The 22,179-nt window shown below is 39.3% G+C and overlaps 1 protein-coding gene across 1 annotated transcript in view; it reads right to left on the bottom strand.

The window, feature by feature from the left end:
- Window positions 1–22,179, bottom strand: part of KIF4A (kinesin family member 4A) — a 146,532-nt gene that overhangs the window by 98,896 nt on the left and 25,457 nt on the right. The gene's annotated exons all lie outside the window — the stretch shown is intronic.

Genomic DNA, 22,179 nt, shown 5'->3' with positions numbered 1-22,179 from the left:
TCTTGGGAGTGGGCCGAAAAGAGGCTCCAGCAGAGCACTTTGGCTCAGCTTAGCTAAGTGGCCGTGCGCTCTTTCTAATAAAAGAACACCATCGCAACAAAAAGAAAAAATCACACTAAGAACTGTGCTGGATCACTGAAGCCAGGCATTTCTCTCCAGACTGTCTTCTCTGCTGCGTGATAGGGCCTAAGATTTGATCCTGTGTGAGGCTTCACCCACAGAGGACTCCCCTCCCTTGGAGGCAAGTCAACCGATCCAGAAAGGGCGGAGCCAGAGGAGTGTGGCTGCCTGCATCATTTAGCCAATGTATACCACCACAACACATAGAAAAACCCACAATACAAGTGTAACAATGGGGAAACAACGCAGGCCAGCATCAGACATAGAGAATGAAGATGATAATTCTGATGACCAGATAATGACCAACCAACTAATCAACCTCTCAGATAAGGACTTTAGACTAGCAATATGGAAGATGCTCAACGAACTCAAAAAAACCATGGATCGAGTTGAACAGAACATTAATAAGAACCAAGAAAATATGAAGACAGAAATCACAAAACTCCAAACTGAAATAACATGTCAACTAACAGGCCTGAAAAACTCAGTAAACGAAGTGAATGACAAAATGGACAAGTTCTGGGACAGAGTATCAGAAGCTGAGAATAGACTTGGTGCTGTGGAAGATGAGATAAATAACAATTCGATACAGCGGGAGAGATTGGAAAAAAAACTTAAAGCAAATGAGCAGACAATGGAAAAATTAGTCAAAGAATGGGAACAGATGAAAATAGAAGTCTATGATAAGCTCAACAGAAACAACTTAAGAATCATTGGAGTCCCAAGACCCAGGAAGAAAATTTCCAGGAAGAATCAACGGTCAAGAACATCATTAAAGAGAAACTTCCAGAGCTAAAGAATATATGTGATCAAATCCTGCATGCTCGAAGACTACCAACCAAAAGAGACCCCAGAAAAAATACCCCAAGACACATCCTACTCACAATGATGAATCCCACAGATAGAGACAGACGTCTGAAAACAGCAAGATCAAAAAGGGAAATTACATTCAAGGGAGCATCCTTGAGGTTTACAGCAGACCTGTCACCAGAAACACTCAAGGCCAGAAAGCAGTGGTGGGATATTGTGACAAGACTGAATGAAATGAATGCTTCACCTAGAATACTGTACCCAGCAAAACTCACTTTCCGGTTTGACGGAAGAATACATGGTTTCAGACAAAAAACAGCTCAGAAACTTTACAGACTCAAAACCAGTCTTAAGAGAAAAACTGAAAGACCTAATTTAAAACAAGACTAACCAAAAGACACACCAAATTTTGATATAAAGATGGCATTAAATCCCAGGACAATTCTTTCTCTCAACGTCAATGGACTAAATTCACCAGTTAAGAGACACAGAGTGGCTAAATGGATCAAAAAAGAAACTCAATTCAACCTTCTGCTGCCTATAAGAAACGCATCTGAATAGTCAGAACAAACATAGACTAAAAATAAAAGGCTGGAGAAAAATTATTCAAACAACACCCATAAAAAAGCTGGAGTGGTCATACTAATATCAGATAATGCAAACTTTATACTCAGGAAGGTGGTAAGGGACAAAGATGGACATTTTATATTAATAAAGTGATACGTACAGCAGGAAGAAATAACTCTCCTAAACATATATGCACCGAATGAAGGGACAGCAAAATATTTAATAAAATTGTTGACAAATCTGAAAAATAATATCAATAACAACACAATAATTGTGGGGGACCTCAACATGGCTTTGTAAACACTGGATAGGTCAACCAGATGAAACCCAACAAGAATATACTAGACCTGAAAAGAGAAATGGAAGAAAGAGGCCTAGTGGATATATATAGGACACTCCATCCCCAGAAACCTGGATACACATTCTTCTCCAATGTACATGGGACATTCTCCAGGATAGACTACATAATGGCACATAAAACATACCTCCATAATAACAAGAGGATAGAAATTTTGCAGACTACCTTCGCTGACCACAAGGCTCTGAAATTATTTGTGAATTCCAGAGGGACACAGAAGAAAAATTTTAACACCTGGAAGTTAAACAGTCTCATACTGAATAACCAGTGGGTCGGAGATGAAATCAAGGAGGAAATCAAAAGGTTCCTGGAAACCAATGACAATAAAGACACAAACTACCAGAACTTATGGGACACAGCAAAAGCAGTACTAAGAGGAAAATTTATAGCTTTGCAAGCACACATCAGGAAGGAAGAAGGGGCATACCTGAATAGCTTAATGACACAGATAATAGAACTAGAAAGTGCTCAACAAAAGGACCCAAAAATAGGGAGACAAAAGGAAGTAACAAAGTTGAGCAGAAATCAACAAGTGGAAACCCAAAAAACAATCCGAAAGATCAAGTAAAGCAGAAGTTGGTTCTTTAAAAAAATAAACAAGATTGACAGACCACCGGCAAAACTAACAAAGAAAGACAGAGAGAGAAACTTGATAATTCATATATGGAATGAAAAAGGAGAGATTACTATTGATGTGACAGAGATTCAAAGGGTAATCAGAAACTACTTTGAGAAGCTCTACGCCACTAAAAATGAGAACCTGGAAGAAATGGATAAATTCTTGGACTCTTATAATCTTCCACGGTTGAAGGAAGAGGATGTAGCATATCTAAACACCTCCATCACTATTGATGAAATTAAAACGGTAATCAAATGTCTGCCCAAAAACAAAAGCCCAGGCCCTGATGGATTCACTAATGAATTCTTTCAAACTTTCCAAGAGAAACTACTATCAATCCTGGCAAGACTCTTTCATGAAATTGAAAAAACAGAAACACTTCCAAATAGCTTTTATGAAGCCAACATCACCTTGCTACCTAAACCAGACAGAGATGCTACGAAAAAAGATAATTACAGACCAATATTGCCGATGAATGCAGATGTAAAGATCCTCAACAAAATCCTGGGAAATAGGATTCAATGCCTCATTAAGAAGATTATCCACTACGATCAAGTAGATTTCATCCCAGGAATGCAAGGATGGTTTAACATCCGTAAATCTATCAACATAATACACAACACCAACAACAAGAAAAATAGAAATCACATGATCATATCAATAGATGCAAAGAAAGCATTTGATAACGTCCAACACCCATTCTTGATCAAAACTCTCAGCAAGATGGGAATGGAAGGAACCTTTATCATTATAGTTAAGGCCATCTACCACAAGCCAGTGTCAAATATTATCCTCAATTGACAAAAACTAAAAGTCTTCCCTCTAAATTCTGGCACAAGACAAGGCTGTCCTCTCTCACCACTCCTATTCAACATAGCACTGGAAGTACTCGCTATAGTGATTAGGCAAGAAAAGGATATCAAGGGAATCCAGATATAAAAGGAAGAAGTCAAGCTCTCACTGTTTGCAGATGACATGATACTCTACTTAGAAAACCCTAAAGACTCTACCAAGAAGCTTCTAGAAACAATAGACTCATATAGCAAGGTGGCAGGCTACAAAATTAACACACAAAAATCAATGGCCTTTCTATACACCAATAGTAATAAGGAAGAAATGGACATTAAGAAAACAACCCCATTCACAATAGTGCCACACAAACTCATATATCTTGGAATCAACTTGACTGAAAATGTGAAGGACCTATACAAAGAAAACTATAAAACTCTGCTCCAAGAAATAAGAGAGGAAACGTGGAAATGGAAGCATATACCCTGCTCATGGATTGGCAGGATTAATATAATCAAAATGGCAATAATTCCCAAGGCATTATACAGATTTAATACGATCCCTCTAAAGATACCCATGGCATTCTTCAAAGAAGTGGATCAGGCACTTTCGAAATCCGTTTGGAACAATAAACACCCTCGAATAGCTAAAGCAATCATTGGGAAAAAGAATATGGGAGGAATTACTTTCCCCAACTTTAAACTGTACTACAAAGCGATAGTTATCAAAACAGCATGGTATTGGAATAAGGACAGGTCCTCAGACATTGGAATAGACTTGAATACTCAGAAAATGTTCCCCAGACATACAATCACCTAATGCTTGATAAAGGAGCAAGAAATCCTAAATGGAGCAAAGAAAGCCTCTTCAACAAGTGCTGTTGGCACAACTGGCTAGCCACTTGCAAAAAACTGAACTAGACCCCCAGCTAACATCATGTACGAAGGTTAAATCCAAATGGATGAAAGACCTCGATATCAGACCCGAAACCATAAGATACATAGAACAACACATAGGCAAAACACTCCAGGACATTGAGACTAAAGGCATATTCAAGGAGGAAACTGCACTCTCCAAGCAAGTGAAAGCAGAGATTAACAGATGGGAATATATTAAGCTGAGAAGCTTCTGAACCTCAAAGGAAATAGCGCCCAGGATACAAGAGCCACCTACTGCGTGAGAGAAACTATTCACACAATACCCATCAGATAAGGGGCTAATCCCCAAAATATACAAGGCACTGACAGAAATTTACAAGAAAAAGCATCTAATCCCATCAAAAAATGGGGAGAAGAAATGGACAGACACTTTGACAAAGAAGAAATACAAATGGCCAAAAGACAAATGAAAAAATGCTCCACATCACTAATCATCAGGGAGATGCAAATCAAAACAACTATGAGGTACCACCTCTCACCACAGAGAATGGCACACATCACAAAGAATGAGAATAAACAGTGTTGGCGGGGATGTGGAGAGAAAGGAACTCTTATCCACTGCTGGTGGGAATGCCATCTAGTTCAACCTTTATGGAAAGCGATATGGAGATTCCTCCAAAAACTGGAAATCGAGCTCCCATACGATCCAGCTATACCACTCCTAGGAATATACCCTAGGAACACAAAAATACAATACAAAAACCCCTTCCTTATACCTATATTCATTGCAGCACTATTTACCATAGCAAGACTCTGGAAACAACCAAGATGCCCTTCAACAGACGAATGGCTAAAGAAACTGTGGTACATATACACAATGGAATATTATGCAGCTGTCAGGAGAGATGAAGTCATGAAATTTTCCTAGACATGGATGTACACGGAATCTATTATGCTGAGTGAAATAAGTCAGAGAGAAAAATGCAGAATGGTCTCACTCATCTATGGGTTTTAAGAAAAATGAAAGACATTCTTGCAATAATAATTTTCAGACACAAAAGAGAAAAGAGCTGGAAGTTCCAGCTCACCTCAGGAAGCTCACCACAAAGATTGACAAGTTTAGTTAGAGAATAACTACATTTTGAACTGTCCTAATAATGAGAATGTATGAGGGAAAAGGAAAGCGTGTCTAGAGTACAGGCAGGGGTCGGGTGGGGAGGAGGGCGATTTGGGACATTGGTGATGGGAACGTTGCACTGATGATGGGCTGTGTTACTTACATGACTGAAACCCAAACACAATCATGTATGTAATCAAGGTGTTTAAATAAAATATATAAAAAATAAAGATGTTTAAATAAAAAAAGAAAATAAATCACTTGAGGGCCTAACTCATTTCTGTAGTTGTCTGACCAGTATGCAAAAGGGGAGAAATCAAAGTGTATTCTGGGTATGTTGGTTTATGCCCCCACCTAGCACCTCAAGTTGCCCGAGTGGGTATCTCACTTTGCAGGAACAGAGTGGTCTGCTCTTTAGGAGATCATAACTCTTTATAAAAAAAACACACACAATTTCTTTCTTAATACACCTCTATTACCAGATCCAATGTACTGTCCTCCCAAGCGCAGAGAAAAGACATTTTATTCTTCTGGTTCCAATCATGTTCTCTCTTTTCATATTTACAGACTGACAGCTCTGAAACCCAACAAATTCACTGCCTGGGCTACATTAAAATTAAGAGAGCTTGAGACTTTTACCCTTTAGACAGGTAGGGTATACAGTCCATTTGTTCAGGGATAAAGAAATTACAGAAGATTGAATTTCACCCACTGACCCCTTAAAATATTTTAAGATAGTGAAATCTCTAGGGGGAATATGAGGCAGGCTGTCAGGCAGGCAAGAAAGAGCTTCTTAAGGGAATGAATTCTTGAAATTTAATAAAACCAAGAGCGGGGCCAGAATGATAGCACAGTGGCAGGGCATTTGCTTTGCACGCTGCTGACCCAGGACGAACCCAGATTTGATCCCGAGCATCCCATATAGTCCTCTGAGCCTGCCAGGAGCTATTTCTGAGTGCAGAGCCAGGAATACCCTGAGCACTGACAGGTGTGGCCCAAAAACCACCACCACCACCACCACCACCACCACCAACAACAACAACAACAAAAACCCAACAAAACAACAAAAAACTACCAATAAATCAAATAAAACCGAAATCCAGTATTTGGAGGAGTTAGATGCTTATCAATGGCAAAGTAAATCCTCCAAATACTGGCTCTTGGTTTTATTTGATTTATTTTATTGATAAGCATCTCACTTGGTGCAGCAGGCCTAGAGAAGACTGGATCCTGAAAAAGAGAATCTAGCAGGAACAAAGGCCAGGAATAGAATGTCAAAAAGACCATCAACTATCCCCAATCCTTCTCACATGGTAACCACCCTAGCATCAGGATTCTTGCCTAGGTAGAAAGCCTCAAATGTGGCAAGTTGGGAGAAACCAAGTCATCTTGGAACAAAGGAAGGGCACATATGTGTTGTCTGGGTACTTGGTACCCTCAAACACATGTCACCTTCATCTCACCTCTTGAGATGTATACTTTCATGCTGGGATGTATATGAGCATATTACTCTCTTATCTTCTCCCTCCCCTTTCTCAGAAACTCCAAATAAAACCTGTTTTGAACTTTAAAAAAGTTCTAAAATAAATTTTATAGTAAAGTGATAGCTACAAAATTAATATACAAAAATCCATGGCTTTTTATACACAAATAATTAAAAAGAAAATATTTTAATATTTCATTCACAATTGTGCCTCATTAAATCAAGCTCAGAATCAACTAAAGAGGTGAAAGACCACAGGCCCGGAGAGATAGCACAGCAGCGTTTGCCTTGCAAGCAGCCGATCCAGGACCAAAGGTGGTTGGTTCAAATCCCGGTGTCCCATATGGTCCCCATGCCTGCCAGGAGCTATTTCTGAGCAGACAGCCAGGAGTCGCCCCTGAGCACCGCCGGGTGTGGCCCAAAAACCAAAAAAAAAAAAAAAAAAAAAAAAAAGAGGTGAAAGACCAAAACAACCACAATAAAAAAAACAACAACTAGAAAACATTACTTCAAGAAATAAGAGGACATGAGGAAATGGAAACAACCCCACTCCTGTATTTGGAGAATTACCGTTAAAATGGCAGGGTTTCCCAAAACACTGAACAGAATCAATGCAGTTCCTATAAGGATGATTGCAGGGGATGGGGGGGGGGCATTGTTTGTTTGTTTTGGGGCCACAGGTGTTATTCCTGACTGCACTCAAATTATTCCTGGTGATTCTCAAGGAACCATATGGGATGTCAGGGAAGAAACCTAGGTCAGCTGAATGCAAAACAAACTCTCCAACCACTGTACTATCACTCTGACTCCTTTCCCCAGTATTATCCCAGGAATGTTAATAACTGGCACCATACAATGTGAAACTAGCCTCAGTGTTCATCAATAGGAGCATGGGATCATAAATAAAATGATGAATCTATATAATATATGGACATGAAAAAGAACATGATGGAACAACCTCTAATACATCACGTAGTAGAGAAAATAAAGGGCATGTACAACATATTACACAGCATGTCTCCCTTTTGTATAGAAAAAAATTATAGGTATGTGGTCTAGACTTGGGAAAAAAGAATAACCTTTCACTTCTTTTTTTTTTTGTTTTTTTGGGCCACACCCATTTGATGCTCAGGGGCTACTCCTGGCTAAGCACTCAGAAATTGCCCCTGGCTTGGGGGGACCATATAGGATGCCGGGGGATCGAACCGTGGTCCTTCCTTGGCTAGAGCTGGCAAGGCAGACACCTTACCGCTAGCGCCACCTCGCCAGCTCCAGAATAACCTTTCATTTAGCTGCACTTTAAAAACACTTCATTTTGAAATAATAGCAAATATAAAGAAATTGCAAAAAATAGAGAAAGTCTTGTGCACCTTTCACCAAGATCCACCCCCATGCTGATACCTTACATAACTATTGTACAAAAATACCCCTAGAAATTAACATTGGGGGCCCGTAGAGATAGCACAGCGGTGTTTGCCTTGCAACCAGCCGATCCAGGACCAAAGGTGGTTGATTCGAATCTCGGTGTCCCATATGGTCCCCCATGCCTGCCAGGAGCTATTTCTGAGCACACAGCCAGGAGTAACCCCTGAGCACCGCCGGGTGTGACCCAAAAACCAAAAAAAAAAAGAAAAGAAATTAACATTGGCACAATTACCAGAGATTCAGATATCACCCATTTTTACTTGCATAGTGTACATATGCATTTATGTGTAATGTTATTAAATATATAACCTCATGTAAACACCATCAAATTCATTTGTTCTATTACCACAAGGTTCTATCACTCCCTTCTCCCCAAATCCCTATCTTGACATTAATCTAACAACAAATGTTTGCCCTCAAAATATTTTTTTTTGTTTTTGGGCCACACCCAGTGGCGCTCAGGGTTTACTCCTAGCTCTGCACTCAGAAATGACTCCTGGCAGGCTGGGTTGGGTTGGTACATATGAGATGCCAGAGATTGAACCCAGTTAGGCCATGTGCAAACCGAATACCCTACCCGCTGTGCAATTGCTCCAGCCCCGACTAATATCCCTGACTAATTTTTTTCTTTTTAGTGACACATGACAGTGACACAAGCTTACTTCTGGCTTAGGGATCTCAGCTGAGGACAATGTGTAGTGCCAGAGATCAATCCTGGCTTGGCCACATACAAGGCAAGTAAGCATCTAACCAGCTATAATATATCTCTGGCCCCTCTCCCTAATCATTTTATTCCAACAATGTCAATAAATGCATCTTGTACTTTTTTAGAGTAGTCTTTCCCCACCCCATATACTCACTCATCAAAGTTGTTGCCTATATTAATAAATTAAATTTTTAGTTCTGAGAATTATTAAGTGAAAGAGATGTATAATAGTTTAATCATTCATTTGCTAAATTTTTGGTGATTAGAAATAGAGAAGTTACATACAAATTTATATTGCTTGATGTTTTTATTCCCTTTGGTTTTTGGGGCCACACCTGGCTGTGCTCAGGGAACAACTCCTGGCAGTTCTTGAGGGAACATAGGTATTGCCAATAATTTGAACTGCTGCGCACAAGGTAAATATCTTATCTCCTGCACTATATCTCCAGCCTGTTTACAATTTTTGCATGAACATGAACATGCCTAACAATATAAATGAAATACCCTTCAATAAGCACATTCTTAGCTTTATAAGAAATTATTGAAATATTTTTAAGAGGGCTGGTAATTTTGTAATAGTTCCACTATCAATGGTACACTAAATTTACCCAACTCCTTTCCAGTATTTACTAGACTACTTAGGGTGGTGGTGAGATGGGGTATGAAAAATGTGCCAAGCAAAAAAAAATCTAGGCTAGAACATAAACTAAATACCAATATGGGCAGATGAAATGAATCTGAGAAAGAATCCTCAAAAAGAGAAAATTTAGGAGAGTAATGTCAGAGCAAATGACGAACCAAAAAAAAAAAAAAAAAAAAGGAACAGCATGTCAAATACTGCAGACTCATACAAGAGAAGGACAAAAAAGTCTAATAGATTCAAATTGTTCAGGCCATTGAGAAACCTTAGCAGGAATAGCTCTAGTGAGATGAAGCCAAAGCTGGCAAACAAAACAAAATATACCATACAATAGCAGGATAAAGGGAAAAGGGGAGAGAATAATAGTCAGAGGATGAAGAATTTAATTTTGTTTAAAAATTGGAGAAGTGTATTATATATATTAAGAATATATATGAATAACTTAATTTTGATTAAAAATTGGAGAAGCGCATCAATGAGTTCAATATACAAGAGGAACAGGTACTGTGTACTGTACTGAACCAGGTTTTAAAGCAGTAGGGAGAATAATAACTTGCAGAGTTATTATTCAATACAACAGTACCGAGATCTGCAACAAGAATGCTGTTTGGAAAACAGTGACTGCTATGGCTGAAGAACAATGTCTTTCTTTGGCACCACAGAATTAAGAGGAGAAAAAGTATTATTAGGTTATGACATAGTTACAAAAGGCAACAAGGCAACACTATAAACTCAAAATTTAGGGTGGATCTTGAAAGGAAGATAAATTATAGACAGTCTGAATGGGGAGGCATTCTGGGAGAGAACAGAGGATGATTATGAGGAATGTGCACAAGAGTCAGAATTAGCAGAGCATGCTGTGGAGGCGTGGAGCTGGATGAGGCAGGAAAGTTGAGAAAAGAAGTGAGGAGGTAGGATGAGATCAGACTAAAAAGGATCTAGAAGGCCTATCTATGGTTATAGACGTCATTCTGTATGTCGTGATGTGCCATTTAAAATGGATGTACCATGTAGAGTGGTATATTATTTATTTTGGCATTGGGGCCATACCTAGCTATGTTCAGAGCTGACTCCTGGCTTTACACTCAGGGATCACTCCTGGTAGGGCTTGGGGGACCATATTGGATGCTGGGGATCAAAACTAGGTTGGCCATGTGCAAGACAAGTGTTCTACCTATGTACTATCTCTCCGGCCCCACTAAATATATCCCCCCAAGCCCGCCAAGAATGATTCCTGAGTGAACAGTCAGGAGTAACTCTTGAGCACTACTGGGTGTGGCTCATCCATACCCAAATCTATGTATTCTAGTTTTTCATGGTTTGTTCAGTTTGTAAAAATTCAGCTAATGATACTAGTTTTGTATGTGTGTATGTCTGTATATACAAAATTTGGACATAGAAAATATTTCAGATTCTAAGACTAGAAAAATATGTCATGTCATTTCTACAAGTATAATTATTGAAATGTTAAAGTATCAAATAAATGATGAAATGTGTACACAGAGTTGGAGGACTTTATTTGACTTATTAGGATACAGTTCTCAGAAAAAGGCCAAGGCACATTTAAGCATCTGCATATTTAAGACTGAAGGAGCAATGCTCATAGTATTAAAGGATAAAAGTTTTAATAAGTAAGGGTGAGACAACTGAGTTTTTGTTTGTTTTTGGTCACACCCAGGGATGCTCAGGGGTTACCTCTTTCTCTGCACTTAGAAATCACTATGGCAGTGCTCAGGGAACCATAGTGGATACCATGGATTGAACTTGCATAAGCCAGAGAAAAACTCCTTACCTGCTGTACTATCACACTGGCCCTAGGAGTAAATTTTATATAGAAAAACAAAATTGGAATCACATTACTATATGGATTAATAATTAAATGTAGAAACTGTCAAAAATAAGATACAGTTTAAATAATACAAAGTATTTTCAAAACCTTGAGCTATTGAGGAAGAAAATATTTGCAAAACATACACCGTTACGAGTTTTGTAATAACTCAACATTGGGGCTGGAGTGGTGGCATAGCGGTAGGGCGTTTGCTTTGCACGCGGCTGACCTTGACCGAGGTTCGATTCCTCAGCGTCCCATTTGTTTTGTTTTTGTTTTTTTGGGGGGGGTTTTGGGCCACACCCGGCGGTGCTCAGGGGTTACTCCTGGCTGTCTGCTCAGAAATAGCTCCTGGCAGGCACGGGGGATCATATGGGACACCGGGATTCGAACCAACCACCTTAGGTCCTGGATCGGCTACTTGCAAGGCAAATGCTGCTGTGCTATCTCTCCGGGCCCTCAGCGTCCCATTTGATCCGTCAAGCTAGGAGCGATTTCTGGGAGTAACCCCTATGTGTCACAGGGTGTGGCCCCAAACCAAAATCAATCGATCAATAAATAAAATAATTGAACATCAACTAGAATCTATTGTATATAAAAACTACTTTAAAAATCAGTAATAGGGCTGGAGAGACAGTGCAGCAGTAGGGTGTTTGCCTTGCATGTGGCCAACCTGGAGAGAGATCCAGTTCAATTTCCGGCATCCTAGATGGTCCCCCAGCCTACCAGGGGCGATTTCTGAGTGCAAGGCCAGGAGTGATCCTTGAGCACCGCTGGGTGTGGCCCCCAAACCAACCAATCAATAAATAAGTCTAAAAAAATAAAATAAAAATCAGTAATAAAGAGGCACAATAGAAAATGGTCAAGACTAGAACAAGCAATTTACTAATTTTGACCATTTGTTTTTGGGCTGCACCAGCAAAACTCAGAAACCTGTCTCTGCACTCAGAAATTATATGGGATGTCAGGTATTGAATCCAGGTTGGACATGTGCAAGGCAAACAACTTGCTTGTACTAGAACAAGTGTTTTAAAGAAAACACACATGAGCAATAAATATAGAAAAACGATGAATTTCTTTAGTCACAGAGACAATGGAAATAAAACCTCAGTTAGAGGTTTATCACTTCTTTCACCCTCCACTAGATTGGTCAAAGTTTAGAATTCTGACAAAAAAGTGCTGGAAAATGTGAACACGGGCTCTCATACATTGGGAAACTTCAGAAAGTAGTTGGGTATATATGTACCCTACAACCTAGTGATTCTAAATCTGGGCATATACCCTAGAAAAATTCTATATAGAAATAGTGAAATATAATAGCAAAATAAAATCCCAGGACTTGTCTTCCACATGGCCATCCTCAGTTCAGTTATAGTCACTGAACACGACAAGAACTGCTGGGTGTGGCCTCAAAACCAACCAAACAAAACAATGGAAATAACAAAAATAGTGATACAGTTAAGCATGGAATACTATACAAAATCAGAAGTAAAGCAATAAGGTACATTCAATAAAGACAAAAATCTTTCCCAAGGCAGCGCCGCAGGAGCCTCAGTGGGCCCCGGATAGTAGGTTCCCTGCCGTCCCTGCAGGTGGTCCGCTCGACTGAGGAACCGGGGTGTGGTCAGAAAGGCGGCTGCCCCCTTGCCCATAGCTCATTGCATGGCCCCTGGTGCTAAACCATTCATAGACGACCAGCTTCTGGGTCAGGGTTTCGTACGTAGCAGAGCAGCTCCCTGGCTGCAATATTGAAAGTCAGCCCTCGACACAAGGGTTTATATTTAAATTATTAATTTTAAAAATTAAGAAAAAAACTTTCCCACGGTGTTGAATGGAAGATTCCAAATATACAAGATTACATATATTATGATTTCACTGGTAAAATTTATAATTTGACAAAACTATACACAGAGGTGTCATGACAAGGAAAGCAAAATTCCAGAAATCAAGAGGGAAAAGAGGGTGTCATAACCTGAAAGGTATACACACATGGTGATGGAAGTGCTTTGTTTTGCAACTTCAGTGGTAGTTTCATGAGATGTCACTTGATAATTATTTACTGAATTATATTTCATGTCATTTTCTGTACATATACCCTATTTCACCAAAAAAGTATGAATCGCATGTGCAAAGAATTGTAAATTTTATTCATTTTGGAGCCTCACCCAGCCGAATCTAGGGCTTCCTACTCGCTCTGAACTCAGGGATCAGGGGCCCATATATGGTGCCAAGAATTGAATCCAGGTTGCCTCATGCAAGGCAAACACCTTGCTGTACTATCACTTTAATGTAAATTTTTAAAGGATCTTGATTCCAAAAGGAAGATGATAGGAAATTTGTTAATGGAAGATTGGTACTAAAGAATTTGCATTCATATGTTCATCAAAATACATATACAGGGTTTATAGTAGAATTAAATGGAATATAAATATGAATAAAATATAAATGGAAGTTGCCAAAAGGCCTATTCAGCTATAGAAAAGATAATAAAGTAGAGCACATTCATTAAAAGGATATATACTGTAATGCAAATGAATGAATTAGCTTACATACATTAATAAAGATGAGTCTGACAAGCATTGTGTTGAGTTAGGTTTACCAGATTTAGCAAATCAAGAAAATACAGGATGTCCAGTTAAATTTAAATTTAAGATAATGGATGAATCATTTTTAATTTAGGTATGTTACTTGAAAAAATGATTCATCAGTTATATGAAATTCAGGTTTATTTGGGCATCCTGTATTTTCTCTGGAGATTTATACTGAATGAAAGAAGTCAGACAGAGTTCACTGTTGGTGAAAACTACTAACTGGAAGTAGATCTAATTAATACTTCAGGGAAACCTGTAATATTTTCTTGATCTGGGTGCTAGTTACCTGATGTATTCACTCTGTGAACATTCATAAAATTGTATGACTTGCACACTTTTCTGTATATATGTTATGCTTTAATTCAATAACATTACATCTGTCATCATCTGTAAACCACTTATAATCTATTGGCAGTGATCTATGTTTAATATTCAAGATCCAACAGAAAAGGATAAATTTAATAAGAAATGTACAGTAACCACAAAAACTAAAGGAAAATGCCTTGAGTGGTTAAATTAATCCAGAATATAAATGGCATATATGTGATTATATATACTTATATAAAATAATGCTCAACTTCACTAATTATATAAATAAAAATAAGATAATTTCCACTTAAAATTGGCAATAACAGTAGTTAAATGAGAAAACTTTGAAAAAGTTGGGCTGGAGTGATAATACAGTAGGTAAGTGCTTAATTTGCCTGGAGTAGATCCATGTGCAATCCCTGGTACTACATACAGGGCCTTAAACCAGAAGTGATTCCTAATCACAGAGCCATAAACAAGTTGTGAGTACTGCCAGGTGAACTGCCTCCAAAATAAAAGTTAAATTGATGCCTTTACAAAATTTGGTAGTATATATATTTGGAGGTAGGGATTTTGCCACACCTAGTGGTACTCAGGACTACTCCTAACTCTCTGCTCATTCCTCACAGTGTCCAAGATCAAACTGGGGCACAAAATATGTAATGCATAGTATGTACAAGGAAAGTGCCTTTCATCTGAATGGTCTCTCCAACTCCTGTCCTTACTTTAAAATGCATACTTTTATTGGTTATTTTGAAGATCTTAAAGATTTTTCAATTTAATTACTTGATATTTTAATTTCTAATCATTTTATACTGTTCATGTGTACATTTGCCTAAATCATAAGGCTCCACTTTTAAATAATACTTTGAAATAAGATTTCACTAGTTATTGACAGAACTTTACAAGAAAACAAATCTAATCCCATCAAAAATGGAGAGAAGACATGAACACTTTGACAAAAAAGAAATACAAATGGCCAAAAGGCACTTGAAAAATAGGTCTACATCACTAGTCATCAGGGAGATGCAAATTAAAACAACTATGAAGTACTATCTCACACCACAGAGATTGATACACATCACTAGAATGAGAACAAGCAGTGCTGGCAGGGATGTGGAGAGAGAGGAACTCTTATTCACTGCTGGTGGGAATGCCATCTAGTCCAACCTTTATGGAAAGCGATATGAAGATTCCTTCAAAAACTGGAAATTGAGCTCCCATACGATCCAGCTATACTGCTCCTAGGAATATACCATACCATAGGAAAACAAAAATACAATACAAAAATCCCTTCCTCACACCAATATTCATTGCAGCGCTATTTACAACAGCCAGACTCTGGAAACAGCTAAGATGCCCTTCAACAGATGAATGGCTAAAGAAACTGTGGTACATATACACAATGGAATATTATGCAGCCATAAGAAGAGATGAAGTTATGAAATTTTCCTATGCATGGATGTACATGGAATCTATTATGCTGAGTGAAATAAGGCAGAGGGAGAGAGATAGATGCAGAATAGTCTCACTCATCTATGGGTTTTAAGAAAAATAAAAGACATTCTTACAATAATTTTTAGAGACAAAAGAGAGGAAGGCTGGAAGTTCCAGCTCACTATATGAAGCTCACCACGAAGAGCAATGAGTTTAGTTAGAGAAATAACTACACTGAGAACTATCCTAACAATGTGAATGAATGAGGGAAGTAGAAAGCTTGTCTAGAGTACAGGCAGGGGTGGGGTGGAGAGGAGGGAGATTTGGGACATTGGTGATGGGAATGTTGCACTGGTGAAGGGGGGTGTAATTTACATGACTGAATCCCAACCACAATCATGTTTGTAATCAAGGTGTTTAAATTAAAATATTAATTAAAAAATTTCACTAGTTATAAGATGCTACTATAGGGCAAAAAAAAGTGAAATTAGAAAGTATATATATATATATATATATTTTTTTTTTTGTGTGGTTTTTGGGTCACACCCAGCAGTGCTCAGGGGTTACTCCTGGCTCCATGCTCAGAAATTGCTCCTGGCAGGCACGGGGGACCATATGGGACGCCGGGATTTGAACTGATGACCTCCTGCATGAAAGGCAAACACCTTACCTCCATGCTATCTCTCCGGCCCCGAAAGTATATATTTTATTTAAGTTTATTTATTAGGCATTGAAAATCATTCTGAATGTATAAGCCAACAAATCATTGAACATAATGTATCTAGAAAATAAAAATGTGTGGGGTCGAAGAGACAGCATAGAGGTAGGGCATTTGCCCTGCATGCAGAAGGACAGTGGTTCGAATCCCAGCATCCCATATGGTCTCCCGAGCCTGCTAGGATCGATTTCTAAGCGTAGAGCCAGGAGTGACTCCTGAGCACTACCGGGTGTGACCCAAAAACCAAAAAAAAAAAAAAGGAAAGAAAAGAAAAGAAAAGAAATGCGGAATACTTTTGATTAAAAAACTATGTACGCGGGGCCGGGAAGGTGGCGCTAGAGGTAAGGTGTCTGCCTTGCAAGTGCTAGCATAGGACGGACCGCAGTTCGATCCCCCGGCGTCCCATATGGTCCCCCCAAGCCAGGGGCGATTTCTGAGCGCATAGCCAGGAGTAACCCCTGAGCATCAAACGGGTGTGGCCCCAAAACTAAAAAAAAAACAACAAAAAACTATGTACAGTTCGGGGGCCGAAGAGATAGCACAGCGGCATTTGCCTTGCAAGCAGTGACCCAGGACCTAAGGTGGTTGGTTTGAATCCTGGTGTCCCATATGGTCGTATCCCCCCCCCCCCGTGCCTGTCAGGAGCTATTTCTGAGTAGATAGCCAGCAGTAACCTCTGAGTGGCGCTGGGTGTGGCCCACAAACCAAACCAAACCAAACAAAACAAAACAAAAATTATGTCAGGGCAAACACCTTATTTCCTGTACTAGCTCTAGACCAGGTAGTATATAAACACATATAGATGTTTGGGAGTTGATAAGGTTAGTTAAATCAGGATTCCTTCTATTTCCAGGGGAAACAATTACTCTTATTCAGTTTTCTCATCCATCTATTCTGTTCTTGAGCCATAAGTATGGAGGTGAGCCAAGAGAGTGAGGTTGTAAGATAGTTCTGACACTTGAGAGAATGGAGTGATGCAGGGTTTTTCATCGTGTAACAGCTAAGAACCTTAGCCTAAGGTTAAGGTTATGCCAAAAGGCCTGCAGTTTGATGTAGTAGAACCAAAGTGCTGGTTTGAAACATAACTTCCAGTGAAAGTTTGACTTAGTGGAGGAACCTCGGTATTGCCTATGTAACTGAGTATTCCAAGTTTCCCTGACCTATGAGTGCTAAGAGGAAACTAATGAATTGGGTTGGATTCTCTCTAATTTGACAAGAAACAGGATCACAGAGGTCTTGATGTCTCCCAAGAGTGTGATAAGTTGACTGAAAACATGCCTGTAGCCACAATGTTGACTCAGGTAAAAACAATTAAGAATTTTCTTGGGTCTGAGCGATAGTACAGTATAGGTAGGGCATTTGCCTTGCACAAGGCTGACTTGGGTTAGATCCCTGACATCCCACATGGTACCCTGAGTCTGACAGGTGTGATTCCTAAGCACTCAGAAATCGCTCCTGGTTTGGGGGACCATATGGGACACCGGGGCAGTCTGTTCTAGACTAATGCGGGGCAAGGCAAATGCCTTATCACTTGCACCACCGCTCTGGCCCCTAACTGATACATTTTTATACCAAAAAAAGTTGGGGCTGGTGAGGTGGCGTTAGAGGTGCCTTGTAAGCACTAGCCAAGGAAGGACCACGGTTTGATCCCCCGGCGTCCCATATGGTCCCCCCAAGCCAGGGGCAATTTCTGAGCTGTTAGCCAGGAGTAACCCCTGAGCATCAAACCGGTGTGGCCCGAAAAACCAAAAAAAAAAAAGTAAGACTTGTTTTAATAAAGCTTTAAACAATGGATTAGAGATAGTACAGTGAGTGAGTAAAGCCTGCACAAAGTTAATCTGGGTTCAGTCCCCAGTACTAAATGGTCCCCCAAGAACTACCAGCAGTAATCCCCAAGGCAGAAGTAATTCCTGAGGAATCCCAGGTGTGGCTCCCAAAACAAAAACAAACAACAAATTCAAACAGAGCTATATGTATAAAATTGAATGACTCACAATGTTGAGGCAAGAAATAAATCAGTAACTATAGAACACACTTTGAACCACTGAGAAACAAGAAAAATACCACTCCTCTGGAGCAATACTACAGTGAGTAGGATAATTGCCTTGCATGCACTACTCTGGCTTTGATTCCCAGCACCACATATAATTTCCCAAGTACAGCCAAGAGTGTTCCTTGAGCACTGAGCCAGGGCAAGTCCTGAGCACCACAGGGTACAGTGTACGTATCGGTACACCAACAGGTACAAAATTAAAACAAAACAAAACAAAACAAAAACAACCCAAAAAACCACTCTATATTAAGGGATATAAGAAATTACTGATAAAGGCTAATACCACATTCAGAATGGTAATGTGGTTTTCAGTAGGTAAATTTACCTATTGATGTAATGTAACCTATCCTAATTCCTTAACACTGAAAATAGCATTGCTCTGGCAAAGATTACCAAAAATCTCAATGACTGATCCATTTCTCTGATGCCTGAGTCCATTTTAAAGCATTTACAATGGAATCCCTTTTCCCCTAGAAACTCATTTTTATCCTTTAGTAGTATCTCTTCAATCTCGTTATAAGCTCCTTTATTATTAACTCTCAAAATATGAGTGCTTTTCACTAATATTTAGTGTTGGCTCTCTCATTACTTAGTTGTTCTATACACAAATGTCCCTATACAACAACACCACAGATTCTACGTTATTTATTTCCATCCAGGTGCTGCTTTTAACCTTTAGTTCAGAACTCATTTTTCTTCCTGAACATCCATATAAACATTTCAAATGTAACACATCTAAAATCAAACCCATTATCTTTCCCACCGCTATCATTTATTGTAATGGCACCAAATGCCATATTTTCACCCAGGGAAAGAGGATATGAAGCAAGAATCATGCAGGAAAAATTATGCAGGAAATAATCTAAAGAATACACATGGCTGAATAGAAATCTGTCTTGTCAAGCAGAGAGAGCTTCGTGCCAGAACTGCCATTTTTGTTGAGTACAGAGACCACCCCTGGCCTGGGTAGTATGGACAGAAGGCTTATCCTGAGCCAGTCCCACCCAGGTTTGCTTTGAGATATGTATAATATGACAAGTAGGAACATCATTATTTTGTGTGAAACCAAATTGTAAATAAAGAAATACAAAGAAACCAGGGTTAATCTTTATTCTGGATAAAACCAAGTTTTAAGTTGTAAATGAACAAGTTATATATACATATTTTCCATTTTTCTCAGAAGTTTGAATTTAGCTAATAACATAACACTTGATCTAAGACCCAAGCATGACTCTGTAAGTTTGTGTCACACAAATATAATCTGATACTTGATTAGAGATCATTCCTCCACCCCTACATAATGATGTAAAACAAAACCCTGAAGAGCAATAGCGAACCTGACATTACTTCAGAGGACTAATAGTAACTTTCTTAGCTCTCTGTAAATGAAACATGATTCCCTTGGATGGAGGGGGTGGTTCCTGACTCTGGGAATGACAATATGTTAGCTAAAGAAAATGAATTCTTCTGGTATATAACTCACAATCCTATAAGCTTTCTCCACTTTCAAAATGTTGTTCAATGTTAATAAGCAATCTAGCAAGCTCCTAGACTCAAGGCCAGTTGAGCTTATGTAAATATCATTAGGGTCCCTATAATCCTCATTAACCATCACTCAGAACAAGGAAAAATAGAGAAGATATTATTAAAAGGATGTTATTATCCAAGACATATATGCAAATATAACATATGTCTTCTGATGGAAACACATTTAAAATTAATTTTAATTTAAAAATTGGTAAATCCCTAACAAAATAGCTAAAACATCTTGGATCAGATGAATTTTAATCAAGGGAACTATATACTTTCAAATGACAATACTAAAGCTATATAAATCACTGATATTTGAAGAATCATGGAGTATATATGATCTTCCAAATGACTAAGAAGATATGTAATGTTAATTTGGGGAGGGGGGATAAAATTTCATGTTGGGGTGATAGAGGTAGTATGGCACTTGCTGCCTTGCATGTGGCCAATCAAGTTTCAATCCCCACCATTCTATATGCTTTCCTGAGCTCTGCCAGGTGTGATCTCTAAAAAGACCCAGGAGTAAACTCTGAGCACCTCCAAGTGTGGTTAAAAAAATTAATTTCATTATATACAAAACAGTAATTTTGATATAAGTTGATTACTACAGGGAAGAATGTTAGAGAGGATTGTTAAATCCTGAGACCCTAAACCTATAGCCAGCCACAATAAGCATGTATAATCTTATAAGGTGAGAATAAGCAGTTGTCAAACCCCATTTTTGAAGAAGGGGCCAGCACAGTATGTTCTCACCAAGATGGCCCAAGATGTAGGCTAGTGCCCCTCAGGAACACCAAAAGAACAATGTTCCCATCAATATGACCAGCCATGGCAAAAATAGTTAAACAAGGGGCCTGTGTGGTGGCGCTAGAGGTAAGGTGTCTGCCTTGCCAGCGCTAGCCTAGAACGGACTGTGGTTCGATCCCCCGGCGTCCCATATGGTCCCCCCTAGCCAGGGGCAATGTCTGAACGCTTAGCAAGGAGTAACCCCAGAGCATCACCGGGTGTGGCCCAAAAACCAAAAAAAAATAGTTAAACAATAAGAGGATAAGGTCATGACATAGGTTCCAAAAAAACCTACAAAGTGTGTTTAGAATAGATAGCTGGTGGCAGCTTGACAAGTAAGTGAATGTTAAGATTGTAACCATATATATACTGCTTGATATTTGATTTGGGGTCCTTGTCAAAGGTCCACTGCGTTGGATGGGCAAGGACCCCAGCTAGCTGAAAATTAAACCTCCTTTTGCTATTACATTATCAAGGCTGGTTTCTGAGTTCCGCGCCATGGAGAAGCTTGATTCTGGACCTAACAATGACTTTCAAGGAATTATAAATGAAAAAAAATTAGAAGCCAGCTTGAATTAGTAAATTCACTAATCCTTATTTCTTTTTGAACTATTAGTTGGTAACTATGAGAAATATGATAGGCACAGTGTAGCTGGACTTGAGCAAGGCATTTGACAAAACAATTTTATTTTTGCTTTTTGGGCCATACTTGGTGATACTCAGGAGTTACTCCTGGCTCTACACTCATAAATAGTGCCTGACAGGCTTGGGGGCCATATGGGATGCTTGTGATCAAACCCAGGTCCATCCTGGTTCAGCTGCATGCAAGGCAAATGCCCTACTGCTGTGTTATCACTCTGGCCCTAACAAACTTTTTTAAAAAGAGAAACAATCCGTTTAATTCTCTTTTTTCTGTTTTGGGACCACACCTGGCGATGTTCAGGGGTTACCCTGGCTCTGCGCTCAGAAATCACTTCTGACAGGCTCGGGGGACCATATGGGATGCCTGGGATTGAACCAAGGACTGTCCCGGGTCAGCAGCATGCAAGGCAAATGCCTCACCCGCTGTGCTATCATTCCGGCACCAGAATCTGGTTAATTTTTTAAGAAAGATTTTTTTTTGGTTTTTAGGTCACACCTGGTGGTGTTCAGGGGTTACTCCTGGCTGTCTGCTCAGAAATAGCTCCTGGCAGGCATGGGGGACCATATGGGACACTGGGATTCGAACCAACCACCTTTGGTCCTGGATCGGCTGCTTGCAAGGCAAACACCGCTGTGCATCTCTCCAGGTGGGCCCAATTTTTTAAGAAAGATTAATAATTGCTTGAAGAATCATTCCCAAAGTATAAATATCACAAAGTTATTATGCTGAAGCTTATAAGTGACATTTGGGAAGAATAATAAAAACTTGAGAG

The sequence above is a fragment of the Suncus etruscus genome, chromosome X, assembly GCF_024139225.1.
Source record: "Suncus etruscus isolate mSunEtr1 chromosome X, mSunEtr1.pri.cur, whole genome shotgun sequence".
Taxonomy (NCBI): domain Eukaryota; kingdom Metazoa; phylum Chordata; class Mammalia; order Eulipotyphla; family Soricidae; genus Suncus; species Suncus etruscus.
The sequence above is the reverse complement of the archived record's forward strand: the minus strand, read 5'-3'. Positions and strand labels throughout refer to the sequence as shown.